Here is a 23,745-nt window from a genome sequence, read left to right as displayed (position 1 = left end):
ATGCTAAAACACAACTGTATGAATCTGCCTTGCTGTTAAAACACATTTGTATGAATCTGCTTGCTGTTAAAACACACCTGTATGAATCTGAATGTTAAAACACAACTGTATGAATCTGCTTGCTGTTAAAACACAACTGTATGAATCTGAATGCTAAAACACAACTGTATGCATCTGCTTGCTGTTAAAACACAACTGTTTGAATCAATGCTAAAACACAACTGTATGAATCTGCTTGCTGTTAAAACACAGCTGTATGAATCTGAATGCTAAAACACAACTGTATGAATCTGCTTGCTGTTAAAACACAACTGTATGAATCTGAATAATAAAACACAGCGGTATGAATCTGCTTGCTGTTAAAACACATCACCAAGAACAAACTGTTAAAACACACTACTAATAACATGCTGATAGATTCCAGCAAGAAAACGAAGGAATGATTGATATTACGTGAGATCAGAAATCGAAAACAAAAAATTCCGAAATTTATGTATAGTTAGTTATTGAAGATAATTTCCTAAAATAAAAATAGATTGTGAAAGTACATAAATGCCCTTTTAGATAAAATCCTTCAATGCCACATGTCGCGTTCTTATTGCTTCCTAGACTTTCTAAGAAAAACACACTTTCCACCCAACTCCTACTCTATATATATATATATATATATATATATATATATATATATATATATATATATATATATATATATATTTAGTCACATAAAAGAACGAGCTTGCGAAAAACCGAGCTTTGTTACTAAAATATGGGGTGAAAAATAAAAAAGGTTTTTGGTGGGTAAAAAGGGTTTTAGGGTAATGAAATGAAAGGTTTAGGCTCAAAGGGGTTAACTAGGGGGATTTTGGGTAGGTGGTAAAAAAAATTGAAAAATAATGGTGTAGAAAGAAAAATGGTTAGTCCTAATGCCTCCATCATTTACTTACTTGGGTTTAAGTTGGTAAGGATCGGGAATGAATCGTCGTGGCAAGTTCTAGAGTTGTAAGAACCAAGCGGCTATTCACACAAGAAACGAAAAATGAGCATTTAGTTTAAAGATGTAAATTTGTATGCTCAATAAAGGCTCAAAACTCACTTTTGTGGGAATGGGTTTTTAATGTGATCAAGTATATATAATTAAATTTTAACTAGACTTGTTATGCCGTTTCGTAATTTTCTTATGTTGGTTCTTGTATCACGACGCTTTCGGTTGTAAATTTTATAAAAATATAACCTTATTGATCTTGTGATTCCTAACTTAAACTTTAGACAAGTAAAAATGAAAGGATTTTTGAAAAAAAAATTTGGGTGTTTAGCGGTTCCAATAGAGTTTTGTGTAAGGCTTGTTGTTAGGACTTGCAAAATTTCAAAGTGTTAGCTTCCCCCCCACACTTAAATTACACATTGTCCTCAATGTGTCCCAAAAATAAATTTTTAGGTTGATTGGATGTGTGGTGTGGTGTTAAAAAGCAAAGATTTATGTTACTGGCAGCCTGGACACGGCCCCGTGGTGACCGGGCACGGCCCCGTGGTCAGGTGCCAGTAACAGAAATTAAAGAAAAGAGACAGAAGCCTGGACACGGGGGCGTGTCCGTTGAACACGGCCCGTGTCCAGTTACCTGAACTGGGCGTTTTTCTGCAGGTGGTTCAGCACGGGGCCGTGTTGGTTGGGCACGGCCCGTGTTGAGCCTTCTGTGATGGAGATTTGTGTCGGGTTGTTCTGTTCTTTGTGCATGGGGCCATTTTTCTCATTCCCTTTTTCATCCATTACCACCACGAATGTGTTTTATTCCTGCAAATTAAAACTAAAAGATTAAACTAAACTAAGGATAGTTCCGCGGAATGCCTCCGTGGTGCGCCACGTTTATAAGGGTCCTTGGCTAGACCCAATGCGAGGTTATATGTTTTCTGAGTGGGATGCTTGGCGTCCCATGTTACACCGTCGGAGAGCAGCATCCAAGCTCGAATCAATAACCTTCATGTAGTGGACCGGGTCGTCGTCCTCTATTCTTTTCCCGACTCCGAATTTTACTTCATCATCCCCATATCTCAAAGTGAGCGTTCCGTCATTCATATCTACCACCGCTTGGGCGGTGGCAAGAAAGGGTCTTCCTAGTATGAGGGGAACCTCGGTGTCTTCTTCCATATCTAGTATAACAAAGTCGGCTGGATAGACGAATTTGCTTACCTTTACCAAAACGTTTTCGATGACACCCTGTGGAAATTTGACGGAGCGATCAGCGAGTTGTATGCTCATTTTTGTGGGACTCGTGGTTCCCAAGCCGAGTCTTTTAAACATAGATGAGGGCATGAGGTTAATGCTAGCCCCAAGGTCAGCTAGAGCATTACGAACGGGGGATTCCCCTATTGAACAGGGAATCGTGAAGCTTCCGGGACCGATTTTCTTTTGGGGAAGTTTATTGAGTACGAGTGCAGAGCATTCTTCGCCTAAATTGACTAACTGCAAATTTTCAATTTTCTTTTTATGCATAAGGAAGTCCCTCATGAATTTAGAGTATTTGGGCATTTGTGTTAGGACCTCGATAAAAGGAATATTGACATGCAATTGTTTTAACAGACTTTCGAACTTTGCGAATTGCTCATTGGTCTTTTGACGAATTAACCTACCGGGGTATGGAACTCGAGGAGCCTTGGTAGGCTCTGGTGATGGAGGGGAGTTCTTTTCCTGCAGAGGTGTGGGTACTGTTTCTTCTGTTGGCGGTGGCGCTTCTGCAGGCCCTACGGTGCGGTTTTGTAGCGTGATGAGGTGAACTTGCGCTTTTGGGTTTGTTTCGGTATTACTAGGTAATGCGCCTTGCGGTCTCTCGGCAAAATTTTGAGCTATTTGATTTAATTGTTTTTCTATGTTTTGAATGCTAGCTTGTTGATTTCTAAAATTTGATTCTAATTGTAGAAATCTTTCCGAGTTTTTCTTTTCAGTGTCGGAGATGAGGCGAGATATAGTATCTTCGAGCCTTTCTTGTCCACTTTGTTGTTGAGTGAAATTTTGTGACTCATTTCTTGGTTGTTGAAAGTTTGTTCGTTGGGTTTGTTGGTTACTACTATTGCCGGGTTTCCTCCAACCATGGTTTAGGTGGTTTCGCCATCCTTGGTTGTAAGTTCCCGTTGGGGGACCCGACGGCCTAGGTCTATTATCAATGTAGTTTACCATTTCTTGTTGATCGTCCGTTTCTTTCATACAACTCCAATTTTCATGTGACCCACCACACCCTTCACAAGCCATAACCGAGACTGTTTTTGTCATTTCCAATTTTTTTATCTTTGAAGAAAGGGCCTCGATTTGGGCTTGTAAAGAAGTGCTTTCATCAACCTTATGGGCGCCCGGGGCAATAGATTTATTCCCCCGGGGGGTGTGCCATTGAAAATTGGTTTGAGCAATTTCCTCAATTTGATTATAAATTTCGTGTGGGCGTCGATTACCTAAAAGTCCCCCGGAGCTAGAATCAAGTGTCTGTCTTGTGTGTGGCAACAATCCATTATAGAAAGTGGATACTTGTTGCCATATCGCAAGGCCGTGATGCGGACACTTGCGTAATAACTCCTTGAACCTTTCCCAAGTTTCATATAAGGATTCCCTGTCCTCTTGTGAATATGTATTAATTTCAGTCACTAATTTAGCAGTTTTAGCGGGAGGGAAATACTTATATAGAAATTTTTGGGCTAGTTCATCCCAGGTGTTTACCGATCCAGCTGGGAGGGCGTTGAGCCAAGATTTCGCTCGGTCTTTCAGTGAGAAAGGAAACATACGGAGGCGGATGGCGTCATTTGATGCTTCGTTGATCCGAAAGGTATCACATATTTCTAAGAAATTGGTGATATGTAGATGGGGATCCTCGTCCGCAAGCCCGTGGAAGGTTGCGGAGTTTTGGAGCATTTGTATCAAATGCGGCCGAAGTTCGAAGTTATTAGCTTCGACATTCGGAGCATTGATAGCGGCGCCTAGGTTACCTACGGTAGGTCGTAGATAATCCATAAGGGTACGTTGGTCCACCATTGGAGGTGGATCACCCGAAACCTTCTCTTGGTTTTTAGCTTTTAACCTTTTTCTGAGAAAGCGTTCGGGTTCTTCTAGTGGTTCTTTTATGTCCTTATTGGAACTGGAGCTCATACACTACGTAAGGTTGACGTCGGGTTCCAAGTCCTGCAATAAAAACAGAAAAGAATGCTGGTCAGAAGGTTCACCACGGCCCCGTGTTCAGCGAACACGGCCCGTGGTCGGAGTTTCAGCTAATATTTTCCAGACCCCAGTTACTGGAAGTTGGACACGGCCCCGTGTTGCACTGACACGGCCCCGTGGTCAGCCTTCTGTAACTTGGAAAACTAAAAACTGCCAGTAACGACGCTGGGCACGGCCCGTGTCCGACCAGGCACGGCCCGTGCTGAGCTCTGCAGAAGCTGAAAAACTAAGAAAAATCCTAAAAATTAAAAAGAAAAATAAAAATGTGATTAGGCCGTTGATTCCTAACTTTCTTAAAATCCTTGTGTCCCCGGCAACGGCGCCAAAAACTTGATGTGTGTCGGTGTATATATAATTTAGATGTATAATTAAGCCCTTTTTACACCTTTAGCCAAGTTTTAAATTTATAAAACACGATATTTACTAACACTAAACACACATATGTGCAAGTGCACCCATCGTGGACGTAGTATAGTGTTGGTAAGATACCGAGGTCGTCCAAGGACACAAGAGCTTTTAATACCGGTTTATCCTCAACGTCTAATCAAATCAAAAAGTGAGAAAAAATATTTTTAAACTAAGAAAATAAAAACTAACTAAATGCTGAAAAATAAAATAAAATAAAAACAGATAGACAAGATGAATCACTTGGATCCGACTCGTGTATTAGTATAACCTTTGATTATTTTCGCACTTTTGCACTTGTTTAAGAGATTATCTTAGTTATTGTAGTAGGCCACTCTTTTGAAGGCGACGTTACCCTCAACCCAGTAGTTTGAGTCAGCAAGGATATAATCCTAAAGGGTCGGATTATTGGAAGATAATGAATTAAGTTATTAATGCAAATTATGGTAGGCCCCGCTTTTGGCGGTGACGTTACCCTCGGCTAAATAGTCTGAGTCAGCAAGGATACAGTCCTAAATAACCGGGTTATAGTTTTAATAGTAGTTAACTTATGAGGGGGTCAAAGAGTTTGGATCCCCGCCATCCAATACCTATGGGCATTGAAGGAGATCCTACTAAATTTGACACAGGTCCCAAGCAGGACCTCTAAACGCTGAACAAGGGCAAGACCCTTACCAAACCGTTCCCTTAACCCCCGACCAGGTAGCCAACATACCTCCATATAGACCGTGGAGATATGAATGGTGAAAATCTTTTATTTTATATAGACAGTAAAATAATGCCAAGACACCACGGACAAACGATAAGGAAAGATCACCTTCAACATAAGCAACTAGTTATTAAAGTCATTAATACAAAACCAAATAAAAAGTGCAAAAGATTAAAATTAAAAATTTTTATACTAAACACTTGTCTTCACCAAGTGATGTAAGAGACTTAGGCAAACATGGCCTTGATTGTCAAGAACTCTTACGATCAATCTTGGATCCCGAGACGACTCACACACTCTACGATGGACAATGGATGATGGTGGTGGATGATAGTGTTATGGTGGTGGTGGGTGGTGGATGAAGTGTGAGAGAGGGGGTGTGCCAAGGGATGAGATGGAATGAAACCAAGCACCCCTATTTATAGGCTGAACAGAAGGCTGGGCACGGCCCCGTGTCCGCTGGACACGCCCCCGTGCCCTTCTGACACTTTCTCTCCTCATTAATTGTAATTCGCAATTACAATTAATGCTCCTGTTGTACTTTCACCACGCCCCCGTGCTCACTGGACACGGCCCCGTGGTGGGCAATGGAAGCTTCTACCAGTTTGTCTTTTATGCTGCTTCTTGGGCACGGCCCCGTGCTGGCTGAGCACGGGGCGTGTTCAGGCTTCTGTTTTCTCTTCTTTGCTTTGGAGGATGCCGTTGAGGGTCCGGGCAGTCTTCTTTTATTCCTTTCCTTGTATTTATGCTAGAATTAGTTGTCTTTTTGCTTCTTTTGTGAATTTGAGCTCATTTCATCCTGAAAATACAAAAGGAAGACAAAAACACTCTTTTTCCAACATTAGTACTTAAAAAGGGTTAGTTTTATGCCTTAATTGATGTGATTTATATGTTGCATTTTACACACATCAGGCTTCTATTAACATAGTTAACTAACCGATTGATCATGAGTAACAGAATGTAAAAGACAGAAAGAAAATAACCAAACAACCGAATAAGAACAACCCGGGTGTGTCGTCTCAACATGGAAGGAATGAACCAAGTGTTGGAGGCTGGACGGGGTTAACTTATTCTAGGTCTAGGAGATTGTTTGGGTGTTCGTTTTACAAGTTCAAGTGAGATGGTGGAACTAGATTGGAAGCTAAGGCTTCGACGGTTTACACACTGTTTTCTCAGAGTCGTTCATATTGAGAATGAAGATCCGATTAACATTCAACACTTAGAAAATGTCGGAACAAGGTGAAACAGTATCTTTCGTGCGAATGGGCTGGCCATTCATGCGAGAGACTCTGTTTCGAGGCAAAAACAATTCGATTTTGTCTGAACTGTTCACCTTTTTGGCTGGAATCGACTCTAACACTAACCCACAGCTATGAACTTAGCTTGTGAGCTTGGTGAATCCCTGATTCGGCCAAGTCCAATATCAGAAGGTTTATTTTATAAAAAGATTGAAAGATCAACTCCAATCTTCATTTTGGTCCTCATTATGCTGAGAGTTGTTATCAGATTTCCATAGCAGATATGAGAAACCAAGTGTAAATGATTGGAGAAGTGTAGAAAAGTTGAAGAGAAAATAGAATAAATTAGAGTGTTTCTGAGTTGTAAACTCACTTAGGATATTGTTGGAATGTGCTCAGCTGACAAGCTCGAATTCAGCAAGTGAGAGAGAATTTCAGAGTTGATGAAGGTGAGAAATGAAGGTGTGGGTGCGTATTTATAGGTTGGGAGTGAGTTTGGAATGATTGGAATTTCGGGTGAGAGGGCCTTTCGTGCGGAAGGGAGCCTTTTGCACGAAAGGGTTATTCCCTTTTGCACGAAGTTTCAAGTTTGTTGATTTTGCGTGTTTTGTTGGTTTTAAGTGTTTTAAACGTGTAAGTGCAATGCATAAGTGTAATGTATGAATAAATGAATGTATAAACGAATTTTGCATGTATTAATATGGGTTTGTGTATAATTGTATCAAGTATGCACATATATTAAAGGTATAACAAGTATTTACGAATTATTTATAACAAGATGTATAAAAATATCAAGCTGTTATTATGATTCAAGTCTCGGATTATAATGATTGGAAATGAAAGACGAATACAAAGAGAATACATGTTTCTATGAATAGAAATACAAACAAAGTTTCTAAATAAGAGAAGTTACAAACAACGAGGCGTTACACTATAGGGGTTGAAAATTTGAATAAAAATAAATAAAAGAAATAAAAGTGTAGTGTGTGTATGTGTGTGTATATCGTACGAGAGAGAGGGAGAGAAGGAGAAAACCGTCTCCTTCAACAACAACAAGAAATTCAACAAATCAGAGGGGTTCTAGGGCTGAAATTGAATGCATGTATTGAGGTTCTTGATCATCTAAGTGTCTCTAACATAAGGTAAGTTGAATTTGATGATTTGATGATCTTTCATGAAGTGGGTTGTAACCAATCCGTGAAATTATATGAAACTGAGCTTGAATATGGGTTAGAATCATCATGTAGAAGATGAATTATGCTTGATTTTGATTGTCTTGATGATTTGAAGCAAAACCCACTTGTAGTGATAGGATGATGAAGTATGATGATTATGCAGGTGCAAAATTGGTTAATATTGATGTATGAATGTGTATGTATTAGAGTATTGTTAGATAAATTTGATATAGGATGAAGGATTATGTTAATTTAGTTGATTTGATGATTTATCATGTGAACTAGTAGGTTATGCATAAAACACTTGTACATAATGCTTTGTGAGTAGTACACACACCAAGTGTTTGATGCTATGCCTTAGTCAAGAATTTTGTAATGTGACTTTGGACCCTACATAATGATCATGAGTTGAGTATATAAATGACATACGTGTTAAGTTTATGATCATACATCCAAGAATATATGTGAAGTGAGTATGAGACATGAATTCTAAATATAAATGGTTATGTATAAGGATAAAAGAAGAAGGTTCGAGTCACACGAAGCAGCAAAGAAATCAAGACCGAGGTATGTTACTTTTACTTTTAAGCTTTAAATTATAGTATCGTTTATTGTTAAGTATTGTGGTTATCGTAGCCCGTTAGATAACAACCATGTGATAGACTCAATACAAACGGGTTGAAGGAATTAATGTCAATGAATGATCTTGTAGTAGACCCCTTACGATTGGGTCAAACGAATAAGAATGAGAATGTAAAGATCGGATGTATGTTGACCCGTTAAGAATAGGTCAAACGATTGAGAATGAGAATGTATGAAGAATTGACGTATGTTGACCTGTTAAGAATGGGTCAACGAATAGGAATGACTAATGAGATGTATGAAGAATGGATGTATGTTGACCCGTTATGAACGGATCGAATGAAAAAGAATAAGAATGAAAGTGGTAAATGGCATGAATATCATGTTTGTTGGAAGTTAGAATTCTATGTTAGTATGATGTGTATTATATATTGATGATAATATTTCTTGTCATTATGTTATAGGTAAAGCTCCAAGTTAGATGGCCACGCTTTGCACGGAACGAACACCTTCCATATCTGTGACACCCCAGGAAAACCAGTGAACAATTCAGCTTACCTAGCTTCCTCAGTGAGTGCGTACCAAATTTCGGGACGAAATTTCTTTTAAGTTGGGGATAATGTGACAACTCGAATTTCCAAGACTTCTATTTCGCATTTATTGCACGTTCATTTATTGTTTAGTTGTTTATTTGCACAAATAATTGGCTATGGAACTGTAACGTTTTAATACAATGAAGTGTATTGTGTGATTATGCATGGTTATGTGTTAATTGTGATAGACTTGTCAAATGTATAAACTTGGTGGTGAAACTGTGAAACTGTTTGAGATGGTGTAATATTGTAAAATATAGTACTTAAGGGTGTGTAGAGTTATTAGTGAAACTTATATGATACTTAACCCTAATCCCTTATTCACTAATCATTTCACAAAACCAAAACACGTACTTGCAATCCTCTAATCCCCTAGCAATCATCATCACCATCATCATTGGCAAGATATTCATTACCCTCGATTCCACATTTCTCTAGAATCAATACAAGGTAATTGTTAATGATTGTTTGTTGATTATTTGATTTATATCAATTCTTGATTCTTGTAATCCTTGCAAACCCTAGTTCTTCATATGATGTTCTGAGACTATTGTTTTGAATTCTGATTATTGTGATAAGGATGTTGATTAGTCATATATTCAATTGCCTAATGATTTAGATTCATGGTATGTAAGAAATGTAAAATGTTGATTGGATTTCTGCTATGCGATGGCACGAATTAGGGTTTTTTCTTGATCATGTATAAACGTAACTGGCTTCTTGATGTATTCGTAACTGTTCAATCAATTATGAGTTTTAATTGATGCATAAGTCCGAGTTTTATGTAGTTTGTAATGTCTGAAGTTTGTAAAGAGAACAAAGGTCAGACTTTTACTTGTAATGCTTATGTCCGACTTTTGTTTATAGTTATGTGGTCCGACTTTTAAAGATCAGAAGCATGGTCCGACTTCTTTTTCATGTATTACTTGGTCCGATCTTTGAGATCACAAGGAAGGGTGTCCGAGGTTGTGAGGATCCCCACCTTGTCCGACTTTTCTTGCAAGACCCTAAGTCCGACCTTTCAAGCACATAGCTTGTCCGAGTTTTGTGATGTACTCCGAGTTCTTGGCCCAAAACCCTAAAGTCCGACTTTTGGCTTTAACACAAGCATGTGACCGAGTTTTGCCTTCTGTCTGACCTTTATCACATGAAGGGGTCCGAGTTTGTGACCCCACTACCTTGTCCGACCTTTAAACTACATAAGGGGTCCGAGTTTCTTGGCCACACCCCCATGGTCCGACCTTTAAACCCCCCACATGTCCTGCCCGAGTTTTGAACAGGGGAAAACCCCCCTCACTTCTTGTCTGAGTTTTAGATAGGGCAAGGCTTTGTGTGATGATAAATTGAAACTATGAATGTATGCTATAACATGTTAAATCTGTTAAGATGTGAAGGTTACTTTGCTAAGCCACGAACACTGTTAAATATGATACGTTAAATGTGATTGACTCCGTATGATAACCACGTTGCGTGAATTAACTGTAACACGGTCCTGATTAACTCTGATGCGCATGTGAACTATGCAAAGTGTATTAATCCAGCTATGCGCGGATGTTATTGTTAGATTAATGTGAGAAAGCCTTGATGAGAAATAGGGATCGTACTAATGTGACTAACTGATGTATGATGCATGATATCGATTGTCGAACATACTCTGTGGTATTAATTGCATATGAAACATTACGAACATGAACTGATCAAGTATATGTGCTTACTATAGGATTTGATTGAATAATTGCTAGCACATAATTAAGCATACCGAGCAAACCAAGGTGAGTTCACACCCTTACTAAGGCATGGGATTCCCAGGGTTGGGAATGGGATTGAAGGAATAAGGTTGAATAGATTCATACTGACACTACCACTAGACTACCATACCAGCGTCCTCGGTTGTGCAGGACACATACGTAAACCTACGTATGCTTATACTACTTACTGTCCTCGGTTGTGCAGGACACATACGTAAACCTACGTATGCTTATACTACTTACTGTCCTCGGTTGTGCAGGACACATATGTAAACCTACGTATGCTTATACTACTTACTGTCCTCGGTTGTGCAGGACACATACGTAAACCTACGTATGCTTATACTACTTACTGTCCTCGGTTGTGCAGGACACATGCGTAAAGCTCACATATGCATATACATCTTACTGTCCTCGGTTGTGCAGGACTCCTACGTAAAATCTACGTATACTTATACTTACTACTATCCTCGGTTGTGAAGGATACTCACGTAAAACCTACGTGTATTTATACTTACTACTATCCTCGGTTATGAAGGATACTTACGTAAACCTACGTAAAGTTTGTACGTATTACTGTTCTCGGTTGTGAAGAACACTTATGGTTACGAATAGTCTAGTGGTTATACAACATGGGAAGCCCCCACCAATAGGACGCACTATCGGCCCAGTAGAGCCACATGTTACAAACGAACTTACTATTACGCATTTACTTTCTGTGAACTCGCTCAACTAGTTGTTGATCCTGTGTTGCATGCCTTGCAGGTCGTTAGATACATGGAGCTTGCACAGGGAGGAGCTGGTCGTTGTGGGCTTGGATCGTGATTGTCTTGTTAAACACTTACGACATTTGATACTTTATTGTGATGGGTTTTAATTATACGCTTCCGCTAAACAACGATAACTTACTTATGTTTTGGAACACCTTTCATATGGATTTGGTTTGGTTTAATGGCAATTACCTTTACTATATATATTGTTCTATATGATTGGTGGCTTGGTCCTGGTCAGTCACGCTCCCAAGCGGTGATACTCCGCAGGTGGATTTTGGGGGTGTGACCGATTGGTATCAGAGCCATTGGTTATAGAGAACTTGGTTTTAATATGGGAAAACGTTTTTATTAAAACCAGACTATAACCAGAACAGTGCTCTCAACGATCCACAACGCCGCTTCGCTCCACGTGCAAGACTCGACATCCTAGGTAATAAGGTTTATGTTTATTGCCTACATGCTAGAACTGCATAGAACTTTGCTCGTAGTATGCTTACATTACTTTTCTCACTACTTGTTATTACTTAAGGACACCTATGTGCTTACACTCTTCTGTTATCGCACTATACGCGAACCATTCTCACTTATGTTGCCTTTGATGTGAAGATCAATGGCCGGACGAATTAACATGACACAAGCCCAGTTGACGGCTTTCGTTAATGAACAAGTTGCTGCGACACTTGCAGCTGCTCAAGCAGGTCAACACGCTCAGCAACCTGTCTGCACATTCTAGAACTTCATGGACTGTCGACCAAGCACGATCAGTGGCACAGAAGGAGCAGTGGGACTACTCCATTGGTTTGGGAAGCTCGAGTCAGTATTCGAGATGTGTGAATGCCCTGAGGCTCGCGGGGTCAAGTACGCCACCGGTACTTTGGAAGGAATCGCGCTAACCTGGTGGAACGCGCAAGTACAGATACTAGGGTTGGCAGCTGCTAACGCTACCCCCTGGAACGAATTCAAAGAACGCATTAAAATGGAATACTGCACGCGTGATGACATCCACAAGTTGGAAGTGGATCTTTACCATTTGAAATGACGGGGTCAGAAATTGAAGCTTATACGAAACGGTCGAACGAACTGGCCATCTTGTGTCCAACCATGGTGGACCCTCCAAACAAGCGTATCGATTTGTACCTCAAGGGTCTAGCCTCAGAGATTCAGATCCATGCTACATCGGCTAACCTCGACAATATCCAAGACATTCAGCGTCTTGCTCATCGCCTCACAGATCAGGCAGTGGAACAGAACAAGCTGCCTAGACGCATTGGTGCTACTACTACTACTTCTGCTATTCCCAGTGACAACAAGAGAAGGTGGGATGGAACCTTCAGCAAGGGTTCAACTTCAGTTCAGTCTCAGGCATGGCAGCGAAAGATTGATGACTATCAGAGCACTGGTCAGCAATCTTCTGGTAGTCAAGGGTTGTAACCTCGTCTTAGTTGGTCAGACATTCTCCATCAACCTCATTCCCTAGTCTTGGGTAGTTTCGACATCGTCATTGGGATGGATTGGTTATCCCAACAGCAAGCGGAGATCCCATGCAAAGAGAAGATTGTTTGTATTCCCCGTTCTGGTCAAGAACCTCTCGAAATTCAAGGCGACAAGTGTGGTGCTGTAGTGGGCATCATCTCCTTCCTTAAGGCCCAGAAGTGTTTGCGAAAGGGCCACACTGCTATGTTAGCACTTGTTACTGACGCATCATTGAGAGAGAAGAGAATAGAGGACATTCCAGTTGTACGCGATTTTCCTCAAGTGTTTCCTGAAGATTTACCTGCGCCAGGTCGAGTTTCAAATCGAGCTAGCTCCAGGAGCTGCACCAATAGCCCGCGCACCGTATCGTTTAGTTCCAACTGAACTGGAAGAACTGTCGAAGCAACTACAAGAGCTCTTGGATAAGGGCTCCACTCGTCCAAGCTCTTCGCCTTGGGGAGCTCCAGTATTATTCGTGAAAAAGAAGGATGGCACTTTCAGAATGTGCATAGACTACCGCGAACTGAACAAGGTCACAGTGAAGAACCGCTACCCTCTCCCTCGCATTGAAGATTTATTCGACCAGTTGCAAGGGTCGAGTTACTATTCCAAGATTGATCTAAGGTCAGGGTATCATCAGCTGAGAGTCCGGGATGAGGACGTCTCCAAGACAGCATTCAGGACTCGCTACGGTCATTACGAGTTTCTAGTCATGCTATTTGGGCTTACGAACGCGCCTGCAGTTTTCATGGATCATATGAACAGGGTGTGCAAACCCTATCTAGACAAGTTCGTCATCGTTTTCATCGACGACATTCTAATCTACTCCAAGAGTCAGGAGGAACACGAGCAGCACTTACGTCTTATCTTGGAACTCCTTCGAAAGGAACAACCGTACGCCAAGTTTTCAAAATGCGACTTCTGGCTTCGTGAAGTCCACTTCTTAGGCCATGTGGTGAACAGGGATGGGATTCATGTCGATCCATCCAAGGTAGATTCGATCAGGAACTGGCCTGCACCGCGTACACCAACGGGAATACGCCAATTCTTGGGTTTGGCAGGTTACTACAGAGGATTCATTAAAGACTTTTTTCGAAGATCGCACAGCCGCTTATACTACTGACACAGAAGGGTGTCACCTACCATTGGGGCAACACTCAGGAAACTGCTTTCCACTACTTAAAGGATAGACTATGCAGCGCACCTATTCTCTCACTGCCAGAGGGCACAGACGATTTTGTAGTATATTGTGACGCATCAATATAGGGGCTTGGTTGTGTATTGATGCAGCGTGATAAAGTTATTGCTTACGCTTCTCGTCAACTCAAGGTTCACGAACGGAACTACACGACGCACGATTTAGAGCTAGGAGCTGTTGTTTTTGCGCTTAAGATATGGCGACATTACCTGTACGGTACCAAGTGCACTATTTACACCGATCACAGGAGTCTCGAGCATATCTTCAAGCAGAAGGAATTGAACATGCGTCAACGACGATGGGTCGAATTACTTAATGATTACGTATGCGCCATCAAGTACCATCCAGGCAAGGCCAATGTTGTGGCTGATGCTCTCAGTCGAAAAGACACTCTACCTAGGCGTGTACGAGCCTTGCAGCTCACTATTCAGTTTGATCTTCCTGCACAGATACGAGATGCTCAGGTGGAAGCATTGAAACCAGAAAACGTCAAGGCTGAAGCCTTACGCGGCTCAAGGCAATGATTAGAACCAAAGGAAGACGGCGCCTACTATGTAACAGGACGTATTTGGGTACCACTATACGGCGGTTTACGAGAACTTGTGATGGATGAAGCTCATAAGTCTCGCTATTTGGTACATCCAGGTTCGGATAAAATGTACCACGACATCAGAACTACATATTGGTGGCCTAGCATGAAGGCCCACATTGCTACTTACGTCGGCAAATGTTTGACTTGTGCGAGAGTCAAGACAGAGTACCAGAAACCCTCAGGTCTACTGCAACAACCCAGGATACCCCAGTGGAAATGGGAAGAAATTTCCATGGATTTTGTTACAAGCCTACCTAGATCTCAGCGTGGGAATGATACTATATGGGTGATCGTGGACCGACTCACCAAGTCTGCACACTTCCTGGCTATTAAGGAAACGGATAAGTTCTCCACCCTCGCAGACGTCTATCTTAAAGAAGTTGTTTCGAGGCACGGGGTGCCCACCTCCATTATTTCGGATCGAGATGCACGATTCACGTCAGAGCTATGGCAAGCGATGCACAAATCTTTCGGCTCATGGTTAGACATGAGCACCGCGTATCATCCTCAGACGGATGGGCAGTCTGAGCGAACGATCCAAACTCTTGAAGACATGCTTAGGGCATGTATTATTGATTTCGGCAACGGCTGGGAAAAGTACCTCCCTTTGGTGGAGTTCTCATACAATAACAGTTATCACACCAGCATACAAGCCGCTCCATTCGAGGCATTGTACGGACGTAAATGCCGGTCACCTCTCTGTTGGGCAGAGGTGGGGGATAGTCAGATTACAGGTCCGGAAATGGTAGTTGACGCTACGGAAAAGATAGCACAGATACGGCAACGCATGGCGGCAGCACGCGACCGTCAGAAAGCATACGCGGATAAGCGTAGGAAACCGTTGGAATTTCAGGTCGGGGACCGGGTTTTACTAAAAGTCTCACCCTGGAAGGGTGTCATTCGTTTTGGCAAACGGGGCAAACTAAATCCGCGGTATGTCGGACCGTTCGCGATCATTGAGAAAATAGGCAAAGTGGCCTACAAGCTAAACCTACCAGCTGAACTCGGTGCAGTTCACAATGTATTTCACGTGTCGAATCTGAAGAAGTGCCTGTCAGATGAGACCTTCATAATTCCTTTTAAGGAACTCACTATCGATGAGCAGTTGCAGTTCGTCGAGGAACCAGTCGAAATCACGGACCGGGATGTTAAGGTCCTCAAAAGCAAGAGAATCCCTCTTGTTCGAGTTCGTTGGAACTCCAAACGTGGCCCAGAGTACACCTGGGAACACGAAGAGCAAATGAAAGAAAAGTACCCCTAGTTATTCAGAACCAATACAACCACTACTGAGACTGAAGCTACTACTGCGGAATTTCGAGACGAAATTCCAAATCAACGGGGGGATGATGTGACACCCCAGGAAAACCAGTGAACAATTCAGCTTACCTAGCTTCCTCAGTGAGTGCGTACCAAATTTCAGGACGAAATTTCTTTTAAGTTGGGGATAATGTGACAACTCGAATTTCCAAGACTTCTATTTCGCATTTATTGCACGTTCATTTATTGTTTAGTTGTTTATTTGCACAAATAATTGGCTATGGAACTGTAACGTTTTAATACAATGAAGTGTATTGTGTGATTATGCATGGTTATGTGTTAATTGTGATAGACTTGTCAAATGTATAAACTTGGTGGTGAAACTGTGAAACTGTTTGAGATGGTGTAATATTGTAAAATATAGTACTTAAGGGTGTGTAGAGTTATTAGTGAAACTTATATGATACTTAACCCTAATCCCTTATTCACTAATCATTTCACAAAACCAAAACACGTACTTGCAATCCTCTAATCCCCTAGCAATCATCATCACCATCATCATTGGCAAGATATTCATTACCCTCGATTCCACATTTCTCTAGAATCAATACAAGGTAATTGTTAATGATTGTTTGTTGATTATTTGATTTATATCAATTCTTGATTCTTGTAATCCTTGCAAACCCTAGTTCTTCATATGATGTTCTGTGACTATTGTTTTGAATTCTGATTATTGTGATAAGGATGTTGATTAGTCATATATTCAATTGCCTAATGATTTAGATTCATGGTATGTAAGAAATGTAAAATGTTGATTGGATTTCTGCTATGCGATGGCACGAATTAGGGTTTTTCTTGATCATGTATAAACGTAACTGGCTTCTTGATGTATTCGTAACTGTTCAATCAATTATGAGTTTTAATTGATGCATAAGTCCGAGTTTTATGTAGTTTGTAATGTCCGAAGTTTGTAAAGAGAACAAAGGTCAGACTTTTACTTGTAATGCTTATGTCCGACTTTTGTTTATAGTTATGTGGTCCGACTTTTAAAGATCAGAAGCATGGTCTGACTTCTTTTTCATGTATTACTTGGTCCGATCATTGAGATCACAAGGAAGGGTGTCCGAGGTTGTGAGGATCCCCACCTTGTCCGACTTTTCTTGCAAGACCCTAAGTCCGACCTTTCAAGCACATAGCTTGTCCGAGTTTTGTGATGTACTCCGAGTTCTTGGCCCAAAACCCTAATGTCCGACTTTTGGCTTTAACACAAGCATGTGACCGAGTTTTGCCTTCTGTCCGACCTTTATCACATGAAGGGGTCCGAGTTTGTGACCCAACTACCTTGTCCGACCTTTAAACTACATAAGGGGTCCGAGTTTCTTGGCCACACCCCCATGGTCCGACCTTTAAGCCCCCCACATGTCCTGCCCGAGTTTTGAACAGGGGAAAACCCCCCTTACTTCTTGTCTGAGTTTTAGATAGGGCAAGGCTTTGTGTGATGATAAATTGAAACTATGAATGTATGCTATAACATGTTGAATCTGTTAAGATGTGAAGGTTACTTTGCTAAGCCACGAACACTGTTAAATATGATACGTTAAATGTGATTGCCTCCGTATGATAACCACGTTTCGTGAATTAACTGTAACACGGTCCTGATTAACTCTGATGCGCATGTGAACTATGCAAAGTGTATTAATCCAGCTATGCGCGGATGTTATTGTTAGATTAATTTGAGAAAGCCTTGATGAGAAACAGGGATCGTACTAATGTGACTAACCGATGTATGATGCATGATATCGATTGTCGAACATACTCTGTGGTATTAATTGCATATGAAACATTACGAACATGAACTGATCAACTATACGTGCTTACTATAGGATTTGATTGAATAATTGCTAGCACATAATTAAGCATACCGAGCAAACCAAGGTGAGTTCACACCCTTACTAAGGCATCGGATTCCCAGGGTTGGGAATGGGATTGAAGGAATAAGGTTGAATAGATTCATACTGACACTACCACTAGACTACCATACCAGCGTCCTCGGTTGTGCAGGACACATACGTAAACCTACGTATGCTTATACTACTTACTGTCCTCGGTTGTGCAGGACACATACGTAAACCTACGTATGCTTATACTACTTACTGTCCTCGGTTGTGCAGGACACATACGTAAACCTACGTATGCTTATACTACTTACTGTCCTCGGTTGTGTAGGACACATACGTAAACCTACGTATGCTTATACTACTTACTGTCCTCGGTTGTGTAGGACACATGCGTAAAGCTCACATATGCATATACATCTTACTGTCCTCGGTTGTGCAGGACCCCTACGTAAAATCTATGTATACTTATACTTACTACTATCCTCGGTTGTGAAGGATACTCACGTAAAACCTACGTGTATTTATACTTACTACTATCCTCGGTTATGAAGGATACTTACGTAAACCTACGTAAAGTTTGTACGTATTACTGTTCTCGGTTGTGAAGAACACTTATGGTTACGAATAGTCTAGTGGTTATACAACATGGGAAGCCCCCACCAATAGGACGCACTATCGGCCCAGTAGAGCCACATGTTACAAACGAACTTACTATTACGCATTTACTTTATGTGAACTCGCTCAACTAGTTGTTGATCCTCTGTTGCATGCCTTGCAGGTCGTTAGATACATGGAGCTTGCACAGGGAGGAGCTGGTCGTTGTGGGCTTGGATCGTGATTGTCTTGTTAAACACTTACGACATTTGATACTTTATTGTGATGGGTTTTAATTATACGCTTCCGCTAAACAACGATAACTTACTTATGTTTTGGAACACCTTTCATATGGATTTGGTTTGGTTTAATGGCAATTACCTTTACCATATACATTGTTCTATATGATTGGTGGCGTGGTCTTGGTCAGTCATGCTCCCAAGCGGTGATACTCCGCAGGTGGATTTTGGGGGTGTGACAATATCGCCTTCAACACACTTCTGGTCTTAATTTGTGTAAATGGGTCAAAATGTTTTGAATATTATGTAGATTATGTTTAGTCGTCAAGAATTTGTGTTAAGACTTGTGTTCCATAGTTTTGTAAGTTTAATGGAAGGTTTGCAAATTTCGGATTTTAAACGGTTGATTTGTATCTCGTTTCTAGTTTTCAAGTAACGTGCAAAAATTTCAAGTTTGGTCGTATTTTTATATTGTTTATGTTTTGGTATTTTGACTGACGGAAAATTAGGCGTTACATTTTTAGTGACTTTTTGACTACGTACTAATCGGTTCTAAGTAAGACATTACATTAATCTTTTTCTAATGGCATGTGCTTAATTTAAGGGTAAGTTATTCTATAAAGCCTCATCAAAATAAAAAGTGTTCAAAGACACAATGTATCGTAAAATATAACACAATTTGAGCAAAATATAACACAATGCCGAAAAATATAACAAAACGTCAAAGAAAAAAAGACACAATGAGTCACAAAAATACAATGACGCAAACATAGAAAAGACACGACGCTGGAATCTCCATTTTGATAAGAAAATCAAAGAGTTTGGTTTTATTAAAAAACGAAGATGAACCATGTGTTTACAAGAAATCTAGTGGGAGCTATATCACTTTTCTCATTCTGTACGTAGATGACATACTAATCATTGGAAACAATATCCCTATGCTAAAAGATGTTAAGGCTTGGCTGGGTAAATGTTTCGCAATGAAAGATCTTGGTGAAGCCGCTTATATTCTAGGAATAAAGATTTATAGAGATAGATCAAAGCGGTTATTAGGTTTAAGTAAAAGTACATATATTGATAAGGTTATACGACGCTTCTCAATGCAAGACTCAAAAAAGGGGCTCTTGCCCATGGCACATGGAACCATTTTTAATAGCGAGCAATATGCAAAGACTGAAGAAGAAAAGAAGAAAATGGAAAGAGTTCTGTTGGTGCAGTTGTCTGTCGACTTCATCTTCGTTCGAGTCTTAGTATAGAACTGTTTGTATAGTGCACGGAAATCGAGGATATGTGAATTAGTGCGGATTCCGCTCGAAATGAGACAATGTCATTTCAAGCGAAATCACATTATATCCTGATTCCGCTCGAAGAGTTTGTGGCTGATTCCGCTCGTAATGTATTGTCTGATTCCGCTCGAAATGCACATGCATGTTCGAGCGGAACCCCTTGGCCTATATAAAGGTCAGTTGGGGCGGAATCAGAATTCAGTTGTTCAGTTCTTGTTTCCGACGGCGAAGCTCTGTCGAAGTGTCTCCGTGACTGTATTTGCATTATAATCAATACAAGAGACAATTAATAGTGAAATCAAGCTAAACAAAGACAGAATCAATGAATTCCGCCTCTGATTCTGTCTGAGCACTCTTCTGATTGACTCGTTAGGTCGTTTCACGATCCTACATGTGGTATCAGAGCTCAGGAGGAAGAGTTCTTACCGTTTAGCTCGTTTTCGCTGGAAAATTCTGATTCCTACACCTTCTTTTCTTAATTGTTCAAATTTTCACAGTTAAAATCTGCCAAATTTTTAACATATTGTGTAAAATTGACAATTAACAAACCCTTGAGAGTTTCAGCATAAAATACGGCTTAAAACTGGTTAAAAATGGCTTAGAACCTGATTTCGCTCGAACGTAGCTTTTTGAGATTCCGCGCGAAATCAAGTTTTTGTGACTAAAGTTCTAATTCCGCTCGAGGAGTTGAAGCGGAATCAGTGATTTCGCTCGTATTTTGTGATTCCGCTCGAGGTTAAATCGGTGATTCCGCTCCATAGATAATTCTGCTTGGAATTACCTGTTGATTTCGCTCAAAAGTCACAACTTCTGATTCCGCTCGAGGGTTAAATTCTGATTTCGCTCGAACTTAAAACTGTGATTCCGCTCGAAGTGAATCATCCTGATTCCTCTCGAGGCTTACCATTTCGCTTGAAACAAGTGTTGATTTCGCTTGAAACACTTTCAAGCGAAATCAGTTATTTTGTTCATAAGAGTGATTCCGCTCCAAAGGGTTTTCTACTTGAAAACTCTAATTTCGCTTGACAGGTTGTTTTGTGAGAAAACTTGTCAGGATTATTAGAAATATGGCAGAAATGTTTGACGAAAAGGAAAATGATCTTATTGAAAGGTTAAATAGTGGTTATGGTTGGTATAGAATGAGCATATATGAACAAGATGATAAGACGATTTGGATGCTTAGACTTAAAAATTTTGCATGTCAAAAGGATGAAACAGTGAAAGAGATGGAAAGAAGATTTGATCACTTAATAGACAAATTAAAATGTTTGAGATAAAATTGACAGATGCTGAAAAGGTATCAAAGTTTGCAGATGCTTTACCTGCCGAATGGGATGATGTGTTAAAAAAATTAAAACAAGAGCCTAAATTTTCAAAATTACATCCATCTGATTTCATCAATAAACTTCAAACACACAGTTATAAAAATTCTGATAAGAAGAAAACATTGATGAATAAAATCAAAGAAAATCTAGATAAATTGAATTTCGGAAATCTAGATAAAATCAATTTGGATGTAATTACTGAAATTGATAAAAGAATCTGTATGTGTTTTGCTGCACAACGGAACATGAAATATGACTTTAAAAGGGGATGTTACATTGATACAAATTTAAATCCTCTTGATTTTGTTAAAATTTTTTGTGCAAGGACATACAAGACAGAGACAAAGGAGATTTCAAAGAATGAAGAATCTGTGAAGAATGAATCTTCAATTTCTGCATCAGTGTGTTCTAAATGTGATAAACTTGAAGCTGACAATGGCAAACTCTTGAAAAATGCAGAAAGTTTGACATTGGAAGTCAAAAAGTTGAAAAATGAGAAGCAAGCTGATGATAAACAGATTCTTAATTTGCAGAAAAATTGTGAGAAGCTGAAAGATGAAAATGACAAACTATTAATTAATTTGAACAGTTTTTCATCAGAAAACAAGGTTTTGAAAGAGAAAGAAAAAGACTTTGAAAGCAAAAAGAAATCCTCAGAAAATGAAGATTTCTGGATAAAACTGGAGAACAAAAATTTGAAAGCAAATGAAATTAATTTTCAAGAACAGATAGAAATTTTGAAAGATGAAAAATCTGTTCTTGAAAACATTAAAATTGAAAATGAAAAAATTATCAAGTCTCATCTTGAAAGAATATCTCAGCTTGAAAATGAAGCTGAGAATTCGAGAGCCAAAATTGATGAACTTGAAAAGAAATTGAAAGGTTTTGTGACTTCTTCAGGATTTCCCAGTCCAAAACCGATCAATTCTGTTCCAATAAGTGACAATGTCACAAATTTTGACAAAGTCAAAATTGAAGATCGCGATGAAAAATCTAATGACGAAAATGAAAAAATTGAGAAAAAGAAATTGTTTTTGAATTTAAAAGAAAAGTTTCAGAAAACTGTTCTGCAATCAACTGAAAAGGGAGAATGCTCGAAGCAAAAACCTTTGAAGAAGAAAATAGAACAGAAACAAAAAGTTAAAAATGAAAAAATTGTTCAAAAAGAAAATAAAAGTTCATCAGATCAATCATCCAATCGTAATCAAAAATCACAAAAAATCAAAAATCAAAACTCAAAAATAGTTGGTGATGAGTGGTGCAAGTTTGACCACAGTGCTTCAAAGCCAAATCCAGCTTTTAGGAGGAGTGATGATTACCAAAAAGCCAAACAATGCTATGATTTGAGTATCTGGTGTGAAAGTGGTAAATGGTACGATAACAGACTGTGTTATACTTGTGGTGTGAAAGGACACATTGTTGTTAACTGCTAGAATTGGAATTTTGAGACGAGAAGATGCTTTAACTGCAATATCATAGGTCACATTGCCAGAGATTGTCCAAGGAAATCAAATGAAAGATCGAGGGCAAATTCTCAGAAATTGACAAAGAAATCAGTCACTGTCAAGCCCAAAGAACAGAAGGTTCAAGAACCTAAAGTTCAAGAAAAGAAAGTGAAGCTTTCTCAGGGGCAGAAAGACAGACTGAGAAAGAAAAGAAAGAAGGCAAGAGAGTATCTGGAGAAGATTTTATCCTCGGGTACATCTGGAAAAGCAGATGAAAGTTCTGATAAATCGTCTTGCTCTCCAAAGAACGACAAATCAAGCAAAACCAATTCATCAGATACAAATCTGAGGACAGAAAAGAGAAAGAAGAAGAAGGAAATGGTTGGCGATGAATCTGTTTCTTCGGAAACAAAGGAGCCATGTGTCGGCGATGAATCTGGCTCATCAAAGTCAGGCAAGCCACACTCAAGCAATGATTCTGGTGTGTCAAAACCAGAAGAGCCATTTATTGAGGTAAAAATTAAGAATTAAGAATTCAGGTTTAACAATGGATGATGCAAATTTTCCACCATTGTTGAACAAGAATTCGAAATCACCCAAGGACCGTCAGGCTTGGGTGAATCTGTTCAAATAGAAAAACCTGACTTGCCGGAGTTCCCAGGTTGGTAAGCGTGGAACATGAATCGGCATCTTTCTTGAGAAACTTCACTCTGGTGATTTTTCATCTTACATGTGGTAAATCAGGGACATTAAGTTGTACTTGATTTTCTGCAAGTGGTTTTTATGGTAAAATCAGAAAACGATAAATCTTTGCATGTGATTAAGAGAACAAGGTGATGAAATGACCCTGAACCTACAAATGATTGGTAAACAAACTAATTTTTCCGGAAAAACCATTTTGATTAAAACAAACTTAAGTGTTTTGAAATCACAATGGGAAAATAGTTTGTTGTGAGGGGGAGTTCTGATTGTTTACGCCAGGTGGATGGAGAATTGAAGTGATTCTCATCAAGTTGTCAA

At 39.8% G+C, this 23,745-nt stretch overlaps 1 non-coding gene across 1 annotated transcript; it reads left to right on the top strand.

The window, feature by feature from the left end:
* Window positions 1-3,527: 3,527 nt before the first annotated feature.
* LOC118483460 lies at window positions 3,528-3,634 on the top strand. The gene has a single exon (XR_004870749.1). It is a non-coding gene; the product is annotated as a small nucleolar RNA R71 (small nucleolar RNA).
* The last annotated feature ends 20,111 nt before the right edge of the window (window positions 3,635-23,745 follow it).

This window comes from Helianthus annuus, chromosome 10, assembly GCF_002127325.2.
Source record: "Helianthus annuus cultivar XRQ/B chromosome 10, HanXRQr2.0-SUNRISE, whole genome shotgun sequence".
NCBI classification, from domain to species: Eukaryota; Viridiplantae; Streptophyta; class Magnoliopsida; order Asterales; family Asteraceae; genus Helianthus; species Helianthus annuus.
This window is presented reverse-complemented; position numbering and strand designations above follow the sequence as displayed.